This window comes from Tachysurus vachellii, chromosome 6 (genome assembly GCF_030014155.1).
Source record: "Tachysurus vachellii isolate PV-2020 chromosome 6, HZAU_Pvac_v1, whole genome shotgun sequence".
Classification (NCBI taxonomy): Eukaryota; Metazoa; Chordata; class Actinopteri; order Siluriformes; family Bagridae; genus Tachysurus; species Tachysurus vachellii.
In genome coordinates this window covers 8818446-8834057 of record NC_083465.1, presented here as the reverse complement: position 1 = coordinate 8834057, position 15612 = coordinate 8818446, and positions in this window count along the sequence as shown.

Below are 15612 nucleotides of genomic sequence, written 5' to 3'. Positions count from 1 at the left end.
GATTAAAGGAGCACAGAAGTGAACGAGGTGGTTTATCTTTATTTACTATGAGTGCATTATGGTGACAACACAAACAAGCTCAAATCAGGCATGATTTTAAGTAAATATTTATCAGAAATAGACCAGTATATGATCACTCTACAACGCAACATCTCCTTATCAATAGATATAATCCTTTTCATTCTCACCAGTACAGCAGAACTGCTTTACTTATTCTAACCAACCGAAAGCTAATCCTCTGAATATAAAGTTTATTTTAAATTAGAACATTTGACCATCAGACAGATTTTTTTACCCAGAGAAAGAGAGAAGTGCTATCTCTGCTGAAAAAAAATATACATTTACTGATTGATATAGTCAAATAGACAATAAAACAAACACAAAAAACCTTTACTAGCTGGTAAACTTGATCTACAAACCTGACCTGTGATAGCTGGTCAGACCAAAGAGTGAAAATGAGAGTAGATTAAATGGCTGCATTTAGAACAGAGATGTTGACTTGGCCGTGTTCAACTGATTGTGACAACTACAAAGTGCCATTTCTGGACATGGGAGGTTCAATTTAAATGCGCATAAATTGCCCCAGATGCTCTTCTGTGTTGTTTATGGGCTCAGCAGGGGCAGCATGGAAATTGAATTTGGTCCTCAGTGCATGGGATTTGTGTACTGAAAAAAGACTGGAGGATCAAGACAGGAGGGGACCCTGAATCATTGACCCTGTTCACAGATGACTTATAATGACAAAAGAGGATTCAAATTGATGATGGGGAACAATACATAATACAATAAATACAGTACTTATTGCTGTTTAACAGTAAAGTTTATTTTATTTTATTGCTTAAATTTTGATTTTCAGTGCTAATAAACTATACAAGAAATATCTGTGAAGAGTGTTGGATCTTGGATCCTGTGTTGGATCTGGGTGAGGAATACTGTGGGGTAGAGGGTGGAGGTGGATCTACCCATTCTAATTAGGTCAAGTCAAGTCAAGTCAATCAAGTCAAGTCACGTCAAGTCAAAAGTCTTTTATTGTCATTTCAACCATATATAGCTGAAGTAGTACACAGTGAAATGAAGCAACGTTCCGACATTGTTCTATATTTTCTACATAATACCTACATTACGCATTTAAATTTAATCAAATAAAATAAGGTCAAAAGGTGATTTGAAATATTAAAATAGAATAAGATAATGTGGAAATAGCTGTGTAAAGAAGAGTAGTAAATAAAAAGCAAATTGAGTAACATTGGCCATAAGGTGGGAAAAAAACCTGATACAGTTACTGATGAATACAGTGGTATGAATATGGGATGACTGTAAGGAATATCTGTTATGAATAAACATGCATATGAATTTTTTTAAGAAATGTAAAGTGTACTGTGCAGAAGAGTCAGTTGATATTACTGGGTGTTGTACAAAGAGTCTATACTATGTAAATAGTCAGCTGAGGTTGGGTGATGTGAGACTGGTTGCAGTTGGAGTGTGTGTGTGTGTGTTTGTTGTTTTGGTTTTAGTCCAGTCTCTAGGAAATAAGGAGGAAATAGGGCCTTAAAAAGCATTTCATTGTTACAAAGTCTGGTTGTGAGGGCACGAATGCTTCTGCACCTATTTCCAGATGTCAGGAGGGTGAAGAGTGTTTGTGAAGTGTGTGCTGTTCTTGTGCTGTTGGGATGTTTTGTCAAGTCTAGTCAAGTCAAGAAGCTTTTATTGTCATTTCAACCATATATAGCTGTTGCAGTACACAGTGAAAGTGTTGTGTGGTGTAAATGTCTGTGATGGAGCTGCTGTTGAGGAACCAGGTGAGGTTCTCTGTCAAGAAATGTTGGTGCTCTTGGCGATCTCTATGGAGGATCTGTGAATGTACAAGAGAAAATGGTTATTCTGTGCTCCCATGAAGTCAACAATTGTCTCTTTTGTTTGCTCAGTGTTCAGAGCCAGGTTGTTCAGGCTGCGCAGGGAAATGTTAAAGATGTCAATAAAGACATCCCATGACCATTCAGCCAGGAATATTGTCTTGTCCAGCAGCTTTTTGTGGGTTAGTTCTGCATAGAGTTTTCTTCACATCAGCTGAGGTAAGACAAAGGTTTGGTAAGGCACCTATTTGTTGGGAGGAGGTGTGGTAAAGTCAATTCTATTCCTCAAAACCGAGCATAGATGTAGTTCAGCACATTGGGAAGGGGAGCAGACTTAACACAGAGGCAGATTTAACACAATCCAATAATATAAAAAAAACTAAAATGTTTCTGAGTCTCTTAAAATGACAGCTGCTTAAAAGACTTACAACTGAACATTAAAATGTTTAATGCTGACACTTGTAAATCACACAACACCCCTAGATCCACAACACAGGGCCATACCACCCAACTGTCTGAGCGTGAACTTGTCATTGCGTGGATATTTTTTGCCATTTGAGAAGAATCAAATGTAAGTACAGAGGAAAACTTTGTGAATTAATTACGAAGTCTTGTAATTTTAATGTTACTTGTAATTTTAATGTACCACAAATTTCATTTGTGTGAACTTGCTTAATTAAATGAATTATGTGTGTGTGTGTGTTTGTGTGTGTTTGTGTGTTTGTGTGTGTTTGTGTGTGTACTGTCCTTAACCATTAAATACACCTAAATCTCTCTCTCTCTCTCTCTCTCTCTCTCTCTCTCTCTCTCTCTCTCTCTGGCTAATCCATCCTGATGCAGTAAATCTGGCTAGAGTCTCAGCTTGTGAGGCTGCTGTGGATGACTATGTGTGGAGTACCTGTGGATATATAGGACTGTCACTTGGAGAATATGGTGCCATACTGCTGTTTTGCACTCAGGTCTCCATCATTGAACATTTGATGTCTTTGACAGAAAGAAAGAAATGTTAAAACTCTAATGAATATAGAAATTTCTCTGATTTATAAGTTGATCAAAACTTGGTTATGCAACTCCATTTGACTATAGACAGTTTTTTTATAATCACTCTCTGGTGTCACACAGATGAGGTTCCCTTTCAGGGATTCTTCCTCATACAGTCTCAGGGAGTTTTTCCTTGTCACCGTTGCCTCAGGCTTGCTATATATTTCTGTAAAGCCGCTGTACATTGTTAAATGTGCTGTACAAATATAATTGCATTTAATTGAAATGACTATCAGATCCACTAACATTAGTGAACCTTCAGTAACATGTATGTTTCTATTTTAAACCTCTATTTAAAACAAACAAGCAAACAAACAAACAAACAAACAAACAAACAAACAAACTCAAATGTACCTCCTCCCCTGAAAAAAAAATTGATTAGCGTATTGTGTGCCATGATATGTGAATGAAAATGAAATGAAATGTGGCCAAATCTATTTTTACTCTATTAAGGCATGCAGTAGAGGGCTAAAAAACATGTTTATTTTTTCATATTTACTAAGTACATCCTTGTGCTTTGTGTTTATGTAGCGACAGGAATATGGCACAGTTTTTTTCTGTCCCTTCCTGCTGAGCTCAGTATGAACAGCCCCATTAAATGGCCGTCTAACACATTCACACACTGGTTTTCTGTGGCTTCCTGTGGTTCTCCAAGCTGATGTGGAGACACATTGTGGGGTGTTGGGGACATAATCAGCACCACGCACGCTCCCATGCACACACACACACACACACACACACAGACTCAAACTAGGCCTTAATCAGGACGTAATCAGAGCCCCCTGCCTCCATCACACCACCACTCAGCCCCGTGATTAATGACTCCAGGCCTGGCAGAACAGTGGACATGTTAAACCTGACTAACTCTCAAAAGCCCAACTTTCAGTTTTTAGAAACTGCAGTTTCACAGAGCCAGCTTGGTTTTTCATCATTTTACTAACTTCTCATAGATTATGTTCTTACTAAGAATGATGAGCATCTTATATAATGGTGGAATTAAATAAATCCAACAGAGGGAGACAAAGACAAATACAAAATCTGCCACTTACCATCACAATTTACAGCATGGAGAATTCTCAGATCTGATTGGTCTAAAGGTGTTGATTAATTTTTATTTTTTTATGCTCTGCCAATAATAGCAACAAAAAAATCTCAGAATTATATTATTGTATATTTGTTTAGGTGGCGAAGCGTTCTGTAAGAAAACATTTATTTATCTTCTTTTATATTTAAAGGAGTCTCTAGTGTCTATAGCATCAGTGTAAAATGTAACAGACAATAAATTTTCCTCCACAGGAAAGTCTTCGGGACAGAGGGCTCTGCGGTTTCTAGAATTATAATTCAATTCAATTCAATTCATTTCAATTAAATATTATTTATATAACACTTTTTGGACATTTTTCTCAAAGCAGCTTTACAAAACATAATAAATATAGTACAAAAATTTCAAGATTAATATTAATATTAATATTAGACTTATATTTAAATATATATATAACAATGTCATGAACAATGTAACAATGAACAATGTCATGAACAATGTAACAACAGAGTAACAATGTCATGAAAGCATCAATCTAGACCCATTTGAGCACTATTTATTGAGGTATGCTATAAGATCTTAAAGCAGCTGGCTAATCCAGTCAGTAACGTAATTGTTCTCAGGAAGTAATGACCTTTTACTTCTTATCATATTACCTTATCAAGAGAAGCAAGAGCTCTGGGCCAATCTCTTCATTAAGCTTTTCTTAATGAGGATGTAGCCTAATTTCGCTGGACCTTGTGGAGCTTCCATGCTTTACCTTACTGTTTTGGCTGTGAATGGTCTTTTTATGAGAATGTATTCTCCCGAAACTGACAAAGACTAACACAGACAAATATTTATTGTGCTTATACAGACACGTGTCATGCTTCTTTGTTACCGTTAGCTGTCAGTGAAGTTGATGACCTTGGGCAAACTTCTGGGGTCCCTTTAAAAACTTTGTTTAGCAGCAGACAGAATTCACTCTATGTATCATATTTGGCTTTCTTTTGACTGAATGGTCAGTGGTGGATAAAAAAAAAACCTCTTGCCAACTGCCAGCTGATCAGAAAAATTGCTCAAGTAAGCCAGCCTTCTGTACACACACTTTGTAGCTGTCCAACAATTGAACAAATCCATGTCTGAAATGCCATCCGAATTAATCCCAAAACATTGGGCCATTGTAGAAAGAAGTCACTTGAGACGACCTGCCTTAAAATCCTATTTAAAGGGGAGTTTGGGAGGATTAAAGGGTGTTTCTCTCATTTTTATCTAGTGTTTGAGCACTTGATCACAGAGGCGTGCCCTAATCCGAACATCAATGCAGCCCCATCAGCGCAGTGGCTTGAAGCCGCCGGGTGTCAACGAGCCTCCAGCTTGTTTAGGGCTGGTTGTGCTGCAGCTATTAAACCTGCAGGGCTGCTTGCTTTGATAGTTCACCTCCAAACGTCTAATCTGATTCACCCTGCCCTGTGCTCTGAAGGGCTTTTCAACAGAGCAGCAATGAAAGCATCCTTAAAGAGTCTTTTCTTTTTTGGTTTTGTAAAGATTAGGTCAGGTTGGTAGAACATGACTTAGATTTTGAATTCATCACAGATGCTTTGTCGTGCGAGTCAGATATGTCATGGAGGATTAGAAATTTTGATTCTCCGACTAATGATGTGCCCTCAGGCCAGGATTCAGATGTGATCCTGCGTTGAGAAGGCTGCTTTCAAAAGCCTTTTTAATTTAGGTTGTGTAAAGGTTCAGCAGTAAACCTCAACTGAATGTGCAATATTATTTTAAGCCCCGAGTAGTACAGCATGTATAGACTTGAATCTTGAATAGGAACGCCGAGCCACATGTTTAACAAATTCCAGTAAAGGGAAAAGAATGAGCCCGCAACATAGGGTTTGTTTTTCTAACAGCTTACACTCATGGCAAGCGTGAGAATCTGTGTGTGACAAAGACCAGACACTGGTAATCTCTCCCTCTGGGGGTGGAATAGGTGTTTCTAGGTATTTTTTTGGTCTTCTGTGGTTTGACCTTTGGGGAGCAAAACAGCCTTGAGGATAATTAAAAAAAAAAAAAAAAGCTAGTCTGAGTGATCTCTGCATTGTAATTCATTTTTATAGGTAATATACGTGTCTGCATATCCACATGAGTGTTTGTAAGATAAAGTGCTATGGCTGAATAATATTTACAATAATTAAAAAGTGATGTCTCCTGAAGTATGTAGCCTCTGTCTGTAATTTTATAATTGTGGCTTATGTGTGAATAAACACAATCTGTATTCACAAGCACTGGAGACAAAGAAAGCCACTCAGATACATGTTGCCTGTTTTTAGTATGCATAAAAGGACACCTGAATTCTTGAGGAAATGACACTCATATAGGTTACACACAGTTTGTATAAGGCTCCACTGTGGAGACAAAGCCTGTCTCTAGCGTTCATTACCAGGCTGGGGTTGACTGCTGGGGCCACAGGGGCACCAGCGCCATGGTGACTGGCAAGGTCAGGATTAGGGTCAGCATTGTTTAGTCTGTCCACTGCAGCCTTCAGCTTGCGAAAGGTCTGCATTTATGTACAGAACCATTAGTCTGTCGAGGCTTTCATCTAAAATGTCCACTTTTCACAAGATAAATACACACACACATGAAAACATGGCACATGTACATGATAGTTTTATAGCTGTTACTGTTGATCATTGATCATAGTCATAATTTGTAAATAAAAAATAAATAAATGTATGGTGATTCTGATGTAAGCAAGAGGCAAGTTTTGACCTATTTAAATTTTCTCATATTGAAAAATGTAAGAAATTTGGAAACTATGGAACTCTGTACGTCCATAAATTTTAAATAAACATACAGATCGCTTTCTCCATATCATAATTATATTTTTGTCTTTTGTTAAATAACCACACATTCTTCTGTTTGTTTATTGTTAAGCTTAGATTATGTAGATTGTCTATTTCACAGTTTTTTGTTAATTGGCTCTTTCTAAATTAATAAGTGAAACCTGTGAGTTGCCTGAGAGCTAGCACTACAGTCCAAGCTGTTCTGTATTATTTCTGTATTGTTCTGCACAATCTCTCAAAGTGAATTTCAGAGTGCTGTGTTATAAAAAAGACCTCCATAAAAACTGTCACTAATATAAATTTTGGAGGAAGGACATTTAAGCTAGATCATTTTTAGACTTTGAGTTCTAATTCGCAATGTTTTGGGGAGTGCTGTTGACTCCTTGTCCATTTCTTCTGAAATTGAACTTTAATAGGTAGCAAGGCTCATGTGCTTTGTTCTGTTTCTCAACTGAAATGAAACTCTCTCAGTCCACTGAGCAAACAGCTTTCAGAGACAAATAACCATCCTTCAGCGGAGGTGATATATACGAACAGGAGAGTGCTATACTCGATAAGAGCAAATTCTTGGTCAACTCCTTTTGTGTAAGATTTAGCTATAATAGAAATAACTTACTTCCCCTATTTTCCTTGCTCATTTCTCACATTTTTGCCTACAAAGCCATTGAAATTGGATGGTAAAATATCTGTGTTTTAACAACCTGTCAGGCTCTGATAATGTGTGAAAAGGTAATTTGAGCAGGCTTTACAAATAGTCACTGTTTACTTCACAACTACAGCCTCTCATCTCTCAGACCATGAGGCTAAAAAACAATGCCGAAGAAAAGTCGCTCTGCATAATTAGGAAGAACTGCACAATGCAATAAACACAACTAACACAGAAAAACTATATTTATTGTCTTGATGAAAAATTTCCTCCTTTTTGGAAAAAACTGAATATCCTCCAAGTGAAATCTGCCAGGAGCCTGATTTCTTCTGTGCAACTCAGAAAGCGACTCAAATTGAGCAATTCTGTCTTTCTCCTGGGACATCGGAGCCCCGATCTGTGACCGAAAGTAAAATGTAATTGTAATGGTGGTTAAAGCAAAATCGCACAAGGTCATTAGAATAACAGAGACTTCAAAATACATTACCCAAAGTGTCAGCAAGATGTTCCGCTATCACTGACAGAGCTCTCTATCCAATTTTCCTCTGCTCTGCTTGGCAGATCCCCAGCAGCGAGAGGCTCATGGAGAAAAGCCCGGCCTCGGGATAAGTGGTTATGATTTCAAGCAGTGCGACCCAGATTGCGTTGCAGTCCTAATGTGTAAGTACTCCTCAACCTTTTCACAATAAACACAGGCAAAGGAGATTCCTTTTCACACAAGATAAATTTACTCCTATCACCAGCTGCACCGGTAATAGTCATAAAATAAAATCTGGCCTCTGCTTAGGGTTTTTGTGTCCTAATGGCTCCCTTGGCTATAAAGGATAGTGAAAGTTTCTAGTTCCAAGGCCAGATGGATTATTCAATATGAATTCTGACAATATAAATGTATGCCATTTATAGATTTGGATTTAGTTATTTTCCTCTCTGATGCATAAACAGACATTTGTATGGATAATAATTAAGATTATATTTTGCTACTGGCTATAGATTTTTCTTAGTCTACAGGGCAGTAAATGCTTTAAAAGATTGGCTGTTTGTTTATTTACAGTTTTCACCATCCAACAATATCAAGTATTAATCTATTCTACCCTTTCTCAGTTTTTACGTGTATTCACGTGGCAGTGTTCTCATCAGCAAATGTGGCGTAACCTAACCTGTGGTAGTTAATTGTTCTATGAAGACAATAGATTGTGTGCCAGGGAGTAGCTAAGCATAAATTGCTTAATTGATTTGTTCATATTAAAAACACTTGTTGGTAAACAAGAGCTTCATTATGTCTGATGGAATGGGGAATCCATTGTGTAATTATACATTCATCTGTGATGTTAAAAGGTAATGTGATATTCCCCCACTGAGCTCTGATTAACTCTGGCCTGTTTAAAATTCAGACTACAAATTAAAGACGAGTAGAGATCCTGTATTTTTTCCACCTCGATCTCCTAGAAAGTGAATACATAAAACATCCAGTTCCCTGGTGTCAGCACAATTAGTTGCTAAATAAAATGCCACTCTGTTGTGTGCATTGTTTTAATTACACAAACTGAGTGAATTAGTGCCTCATTTAAGTAAAATAAATAGCCATGTTTGCTGAAACCAAATTTCCCCTGAGAAGTATGCAAAGAGGGCAAATTAGCAAAGGAAATGTAAAATATCACCACGTTGTCATGGGAGAGATGCACAGACTGGAATGATGTTAGAATTTGCTAAAACACATAAATAAGACTGTGGTTCAAAAGGCTGTTGGGAAAAACCACCACATAACCACTAGTGGACAGATATAACACGAATAAGCAGTTACCTTAAAACCATTATGTGCCCATATATAGTATATATAGATTTTAGGGAGACAGCAATAGATTCCCACTGACACATAGATGCCCACAGACACTTTATCATCTCTTCACATTTCATACTGCAGGACTGGAGACAAGCCTTGTACTACTACTGTGGCTTTTAATCAGCTTCCCACTCAAAGGCATTACTTTTTTTTCACCTATCTTTAATGAATCTTTAATGAAATCCTTCATGTCACCAAGCTAACAGATGTGATCCGGTACCATGTGGTGAAATTATATGCTATTCTTAGATTCTAAATTGGATTCCAGTTTCTTTCAGCCTTTACATAATTATGTTTAATTGTTTATAATCACCAAACTGTGCTTTTATGTAGTTTTTGATATTGTCACGATAACAGCACCTTATCTCGGGTGGCATGAAGAACGTATTCTGACTTTCTTGTGGCTTTACACTGATAGTTGCAATTTGCTGTATTCTGTTATTGTATAAGTGTTCTTCTATTTCATTTTGAGAGTATTTCATCATAAGAAGTATATGTGTGTGTATGTGTGTGTGTGTGTGTGTGTGTGAGAGAGAGAGAGAGAGAGAGAGGGAGAGAGAGGGAGAGAGAAAGAGAGAGAGAGAGCGCGTTTGGGGGGTGTTTGGGTTGTTGGGTTATATTTTCCATCTGCCATTTGGCTCTTGGCTGACAGTCTTGAGTTTTATGTTCTGTGTCTGCCCCAGAACTCTATCTATCGTTTCTTCTTGTATAGATTTCTCTGACAGTCCAGTGTACGCACTCTTTCAAAAACCTTTATGATATCATGCAGTGCCTGGCATGCAGTATCAGTGTTGTTTCCTGCCCATGTTCCACTGCCTGGAAGCTCCTTGGCCGACATGTCAAAACATATCTGTCTTCCTGTGGTGAGATTATGATGACATGGCTGTTTGCTGAAGGAGACAAGAAGCTGAAAGAGCCACTTGCTCAGTGACATGCCATGCTGTCAGGGTGTGACCCAGAGTCATACTGAAGCTCCTTCAGCTGAATGGAGAGCAAGGGCTGCAAGGGCGCAAGTTCATGTTCTGTGGTCATTATTGTGAGGCGAACATCTGAGTCTTTGATGTTTGTGTCCCCCTTCATGCCACCTAGTGTAATTAAGTGTGGTTAAAGAGGAATCCAATAAGCTTATAGTCATTGATGGAGCATAAGCTTAAGTTTTTATTTTTGTTGGTATGCTAGCCCTAAAAGTGTGAAACTTTATTCTATCAATAATTTATGTCTCTTTTGTTTTACGTCCAATATCGCAACCAGCAGCTAATTTTTTTTATCAGGTGCCAACTGAACCCCTTAAAAATCCCTTTGTTATCCTTTCATGATGTTCTGTATTACGGCATCAATGAAAACGTGGAATGTGTTCAGATCTTCATCTAATCTGAAGCTTACTGAGTGGATAAATCTATTACTGCTTAAGGCTTATTTAAATAATTTAAAAACTATAATATTTTGTGTCATTTGTTTAAATGAGTTCTAGCTATGTAGTTTTAGGACTGTAAACAGTTCACAAACTAAAGTTCTATTGGCACTGTGTTTTAAAATATAATCATTGTGGAAATTGGATGCAAAGAGAATGGTATCGTTCAGAATTTTTTAGTTGTATTACAACAGAAGTAAAAAATCTTTTTAAGAAAGCTGTATTGGGCTTTTTAATGATATAATAATGAAATAAATGTGCTTAGATGTGCTTAAGCAATGATGCTCTGTGCATTTGTTTGAATATTAATATTAGTTCAGTTCATATCACATAGCAAGGGAGTGATGCATTCTGTTACCTTCTTTTTATTGTTACGGTGACCACTGGAGGGCAGTGTTGAGCTGATGGTAAGACAAAAGCCAATAGCTCTCAGAGAGCAGAAATAAATGCATGTTTTACTTTTTCATTGTGTCTTGGCCAGGCTGGAGTCGGCTGAGACCAATGCTACACATCTACTGGCTGTAAGTGTAAGAGTCAGCTGGCTCAGTCAGAGAGCATCTGGCCACTGGAACTGTCATTCATATGCCATTATGAAGAATGGGTTTGTCCAGTTGTTCTCAGGGCAGGCATGTGTCTCAAATTGTGTTGATCCAACATGGTGTTAGACTGGCCGGGAATACTTGTCCATTCAGGCATAATAGTCAACACATCTGTTTAATCTGTAATTATCATCTTCAGTCTTTATGACAAAGAAGTGTGTTGTTTGTTTGTGCCCCACTAAAGACCCATCATGGTGAGCTATGAATACTTAACCCTTTCAAAAGCAATATTTTCTGCAGTAAAATCAATGCAGTGCTATGCATTTTCAAGGAGGTATTGATTTATTTTTATTGGACCTTGATTTATATATAGTGTAAATTTAATGTAAGTTTTCAGTCCCTATACAATATGTGGTGTATAGTCTGGAACTGGAGATGAGAGGAGTGTGTGAAAAATGAAGAGATCTAAGGAGAGCCGGGAATCACAGAAGTGTTTGATTCCAATTCAGACCTAACAATGTAATAAAAAGCTGCATGGTTAAGCCTGATGAATTAATAAAGGGGAAGCAGATGGGTCCCTTGAGCTGTGTGTGTGTATGTGTGTGTCTGCATGCGCCTGCCTATGCACTTGTGTGTGTCTGTTGTGTTTGGTTGCAAACCTCACCAAGGCCACAAAGCAATGCCACAGATGAGACAATGCTAAGGTGTGTAATGAGGAGGCAATACTGCATGAATAAAATATGAAAGGAGTTATTATCATGCTTCAAGCTAGAATATGTGTCACATTGATCTTTCTCGATCTGAATATTCTGATAAATAGCACCATATGCTCATTCTACTAGAATTCATCTATACCCCTGTAAATAAATAAGTCTTTAGCTGAGTATTAGTAGCTGATAACGGCCGAGGTGTGAAGCAGTGGGTGTACTGTTTGGAGTTTAATCTGCGTGATGCCCACAAATCCTGTTAGGTTGTGACCAGTGACTCTAAGGGGTCGAGGTATGTAATCATACTTCATTCAGTACTTACTATATCCACTTTCATATGCTGTGGCCCACCCAGTGTGTTTGGCATGTCAGCAATGAAGTGCTGGTGGCACCCAGCTGCTGATTTACAAGCCATGATGATGTCAAGGTTAGAATATAATCTCCAGCCTGACTGTGAGCAATAAGCTGGTAGAAGTGTGTGAGAGCGGCGGCTGCCACGAGAACCAATTTCCCATGGCTGCATCCTGCACAATTTCTCCTCGGCTTCTTCTGCAGGTTTAGTTTAATTATTTTAATTTTTCTTCCTAAAGCACTAGAAGGCTTCGTAATGACAAATAAAGGAAACTCACTAACTTCCGCTCTGACAGAGACATGTAGGAGGAAAGGGCACATCAGTGCTGTTTGTCTTACAAATGTGCACACAGCGACTGGACTCGCAAGTTTTCCCAGACTGCCAACAACATGGGAACGAGCAGCATATTGGAAGGAAATGTTTATTTATTCATTTGCCTCTGGCTCTTTAGTTTCAAGAGACCTAGGAAAACTTGGCTAAGGCTGTCTCCCCCGACCCAGTCTCTCCATGCTCACAGGGACATTGCCAACACACATCACACCTACTCTGCCACACACACACACACACACACACACACACACACACACACACACACACACACACACACACACACACACACACACACACACACACACACACACACCAACAGGCACACACAAACAAACACACCCAGGACGTCCTCAGATTAACGACATAATGCTCATTTCAGAGCTTAATTAATCAGAGCTCAGACGGTGCCTGCATGGTTTATTTGTTTTTCATCATCATACATTTTACTTTCATTTTTTATAATTTGATTTGCAGATGTCTCAAGAATGAATATATAGCCTATATATTTACTTACATTTAGTAATTTAGTAATTTAATCCTTCTTTCCCAGAGTCACTGAAATAGTTGAAGCTGCAAAGCGGCTCATAACTTGTAAGACAGAGTCAGAGTCAAAGAGCAGCTAGACAGTGACAATTACATGAACCCCATCAGCCTAGTACTTTAAATAGAAAGCATATTAAGTATAACTTAATGATTGCAGAAAAAAGTTTCACCATGTAGTAATATGGCACATTAGATTAAAAAATGGCCGACGCTCTTTATTAGGAAAACATGCAGTTATGCAGTCAGCCAATCATGTGGTAGCAGCGCAATGTAAATAAATTATATAGATACATGTCAAGAGCTTCAGTTAATGTTTACATCAGCTATGTGTCTGGTTATAGAGAATTACTGGTCCCCGCAACTGTCTCTAGAGTTTACACAGAATGGTGCAAAAAAAACCCAAAAAAACACAGAAAACCAAAACCCAACATCGAGTGAGTGATTGTTCTCTGGGTGGAAACACCTTGTTTATAAAAGAGGATAGAGAAAATTTTCATATTGATTCAAAATGCCAGGAAGGATATAGTAGCTCATAAATTCACTTTTTGCAACTGTGGTGAGCAGAAAAGCATTTCAGTTTGCATGAAATATTAGGTTCTACTCCTGTCAGAAAGAACATGAATCTGAGGCTATAATGGGCAGCAATTTACACAAACTGGGCAGCTGAAGATTTATGGGGAAAAATCACCTGGTTTTCAGGTCTGTACTGAATGTAATGATTATTGATTGATGATTGTTGATTATGGCTGACAGGAGTGGAATCTAATGTAGACTTCTGCTGTTGTAGCCCATCTACAGAAAGATTTGCTGTGTTGTACATTGTGAGATGCTTTTCTGCTCACCACTGGTATACAGAGTGCTTATAAACGGGCATAAAATTTTCTGTCAGCTCAGACCGGATCAGTCTCCTCTGATCTGTCTCATCGATAAGGTGTTTCAGCTCGTAATCTCTCTGATCACTGAATGTTTTTGGTTTTTCTCAGCATTCTGTGTAAACTCTACAGTGTTTTGTGAAAAGTCTAGAAGATCAGCAGTTTTTGAAATACTCAAATCTCAAGTCTTGCACCAAAGACCATGCTGATCACCTGGTTACTTTTTCTTCGTTTCAATGTTTTTTGTGAACAGTAACTGAAATTCTTGTCCTATACATGCATGAGTTCTGCATTGCACTGCTACACCATGATTGGCTGATTAAATAAATGTATGAATCTGCAGCTGTTCCTAATAAAGTGGATGATATGACAATACTAGCCTACTACAATTATATATACAGTTTATTATATATGTATATGACTGTATGTCACATACATATGTATGAGATTTCCTATATGTTATATAAATGCCAAATGCATTACCTCTTCAGATTTCATTTCCTATTTACATCTATATGAATTAAACAGGTTTTTGTTTGATGATCAATAATATTGGATGTTTATTATTATTTATTATTAAATTGTGAAATGAAAATCATTTAATTTAATTTTGAATTTGTGGTCTGTAGTGAGTGACTTCAGAAGGAGTAGGAAAATCTGATGTGCACAAATTTGATGTTGCAGTACTGCAAAAAGGAAAAAAAATTCTTTGAGGTGAGGAAGCACTGCATAATATACAAAACAGAGTTAAAACACACTTTATGATTTACTTTTGCCAAACAAACTCTAAATAGACTCTGAATTGTTCATTAAACACCAGGGTTTATGAAGTGTGCTACCAGAACAGTCAAAATGTCCATTATTCCACTTGCTTAACAAGCACTGGGCTGACATACAATGCCATTAACTAGCTAGCAATCCAACAATGATAACATCCATTTCAATAATATAAACATTAAATCTACCTAGAGTGTGTCTTATGCACAATGGAGTTGTACAGACAAACAAAAAGCATTTCTGATTGTTACTTTGGGGCTCCTTAATGACACAGAAGAAAAGCCTTTGTCCTATATTTTTGGGAGGTGGTGAGTTTGTATGACAATAATTTCACAGTCGTCCGTGTCCAGGAGTCTAGAGAACAAAACTGGCCATGCTCTCTGTGTGGGAGAGATGACATTAATCTCTCTCTCATTAATTTCTCAGTCATAACGACAGCAGTCGTGGGCTTCTGTAGGCTCATGTGAACAGAATAAGGGAGATACCATTTTCCTCTGAGTGTTACACGGCCCTGTCATGCAGCATGAGCAGCAGTTCAATAAGATATGGTTGCTGGCTTCACGTCTTGGTAGAAGCATGTGCTAGCCTTCATCCTCCTCGGTTGGTAGCTATTGTGTGAGCTGGATGGTGGGGAATTGGCAGATTACCAAATTGGGAAGAAATAAATTATTACTTTGAGCTTAGGAGACCAAAACAATGAGGAGGGTTGTTTCAAGGAGTAAAGTTTCAATAAGTCTGTAGTGCTACTATTGCTACTACCACCCCCCCATATATATATATATATATATATAGATCAATTAAATATTTAAAATATAAAATTAAAATATTGATAATATAAAA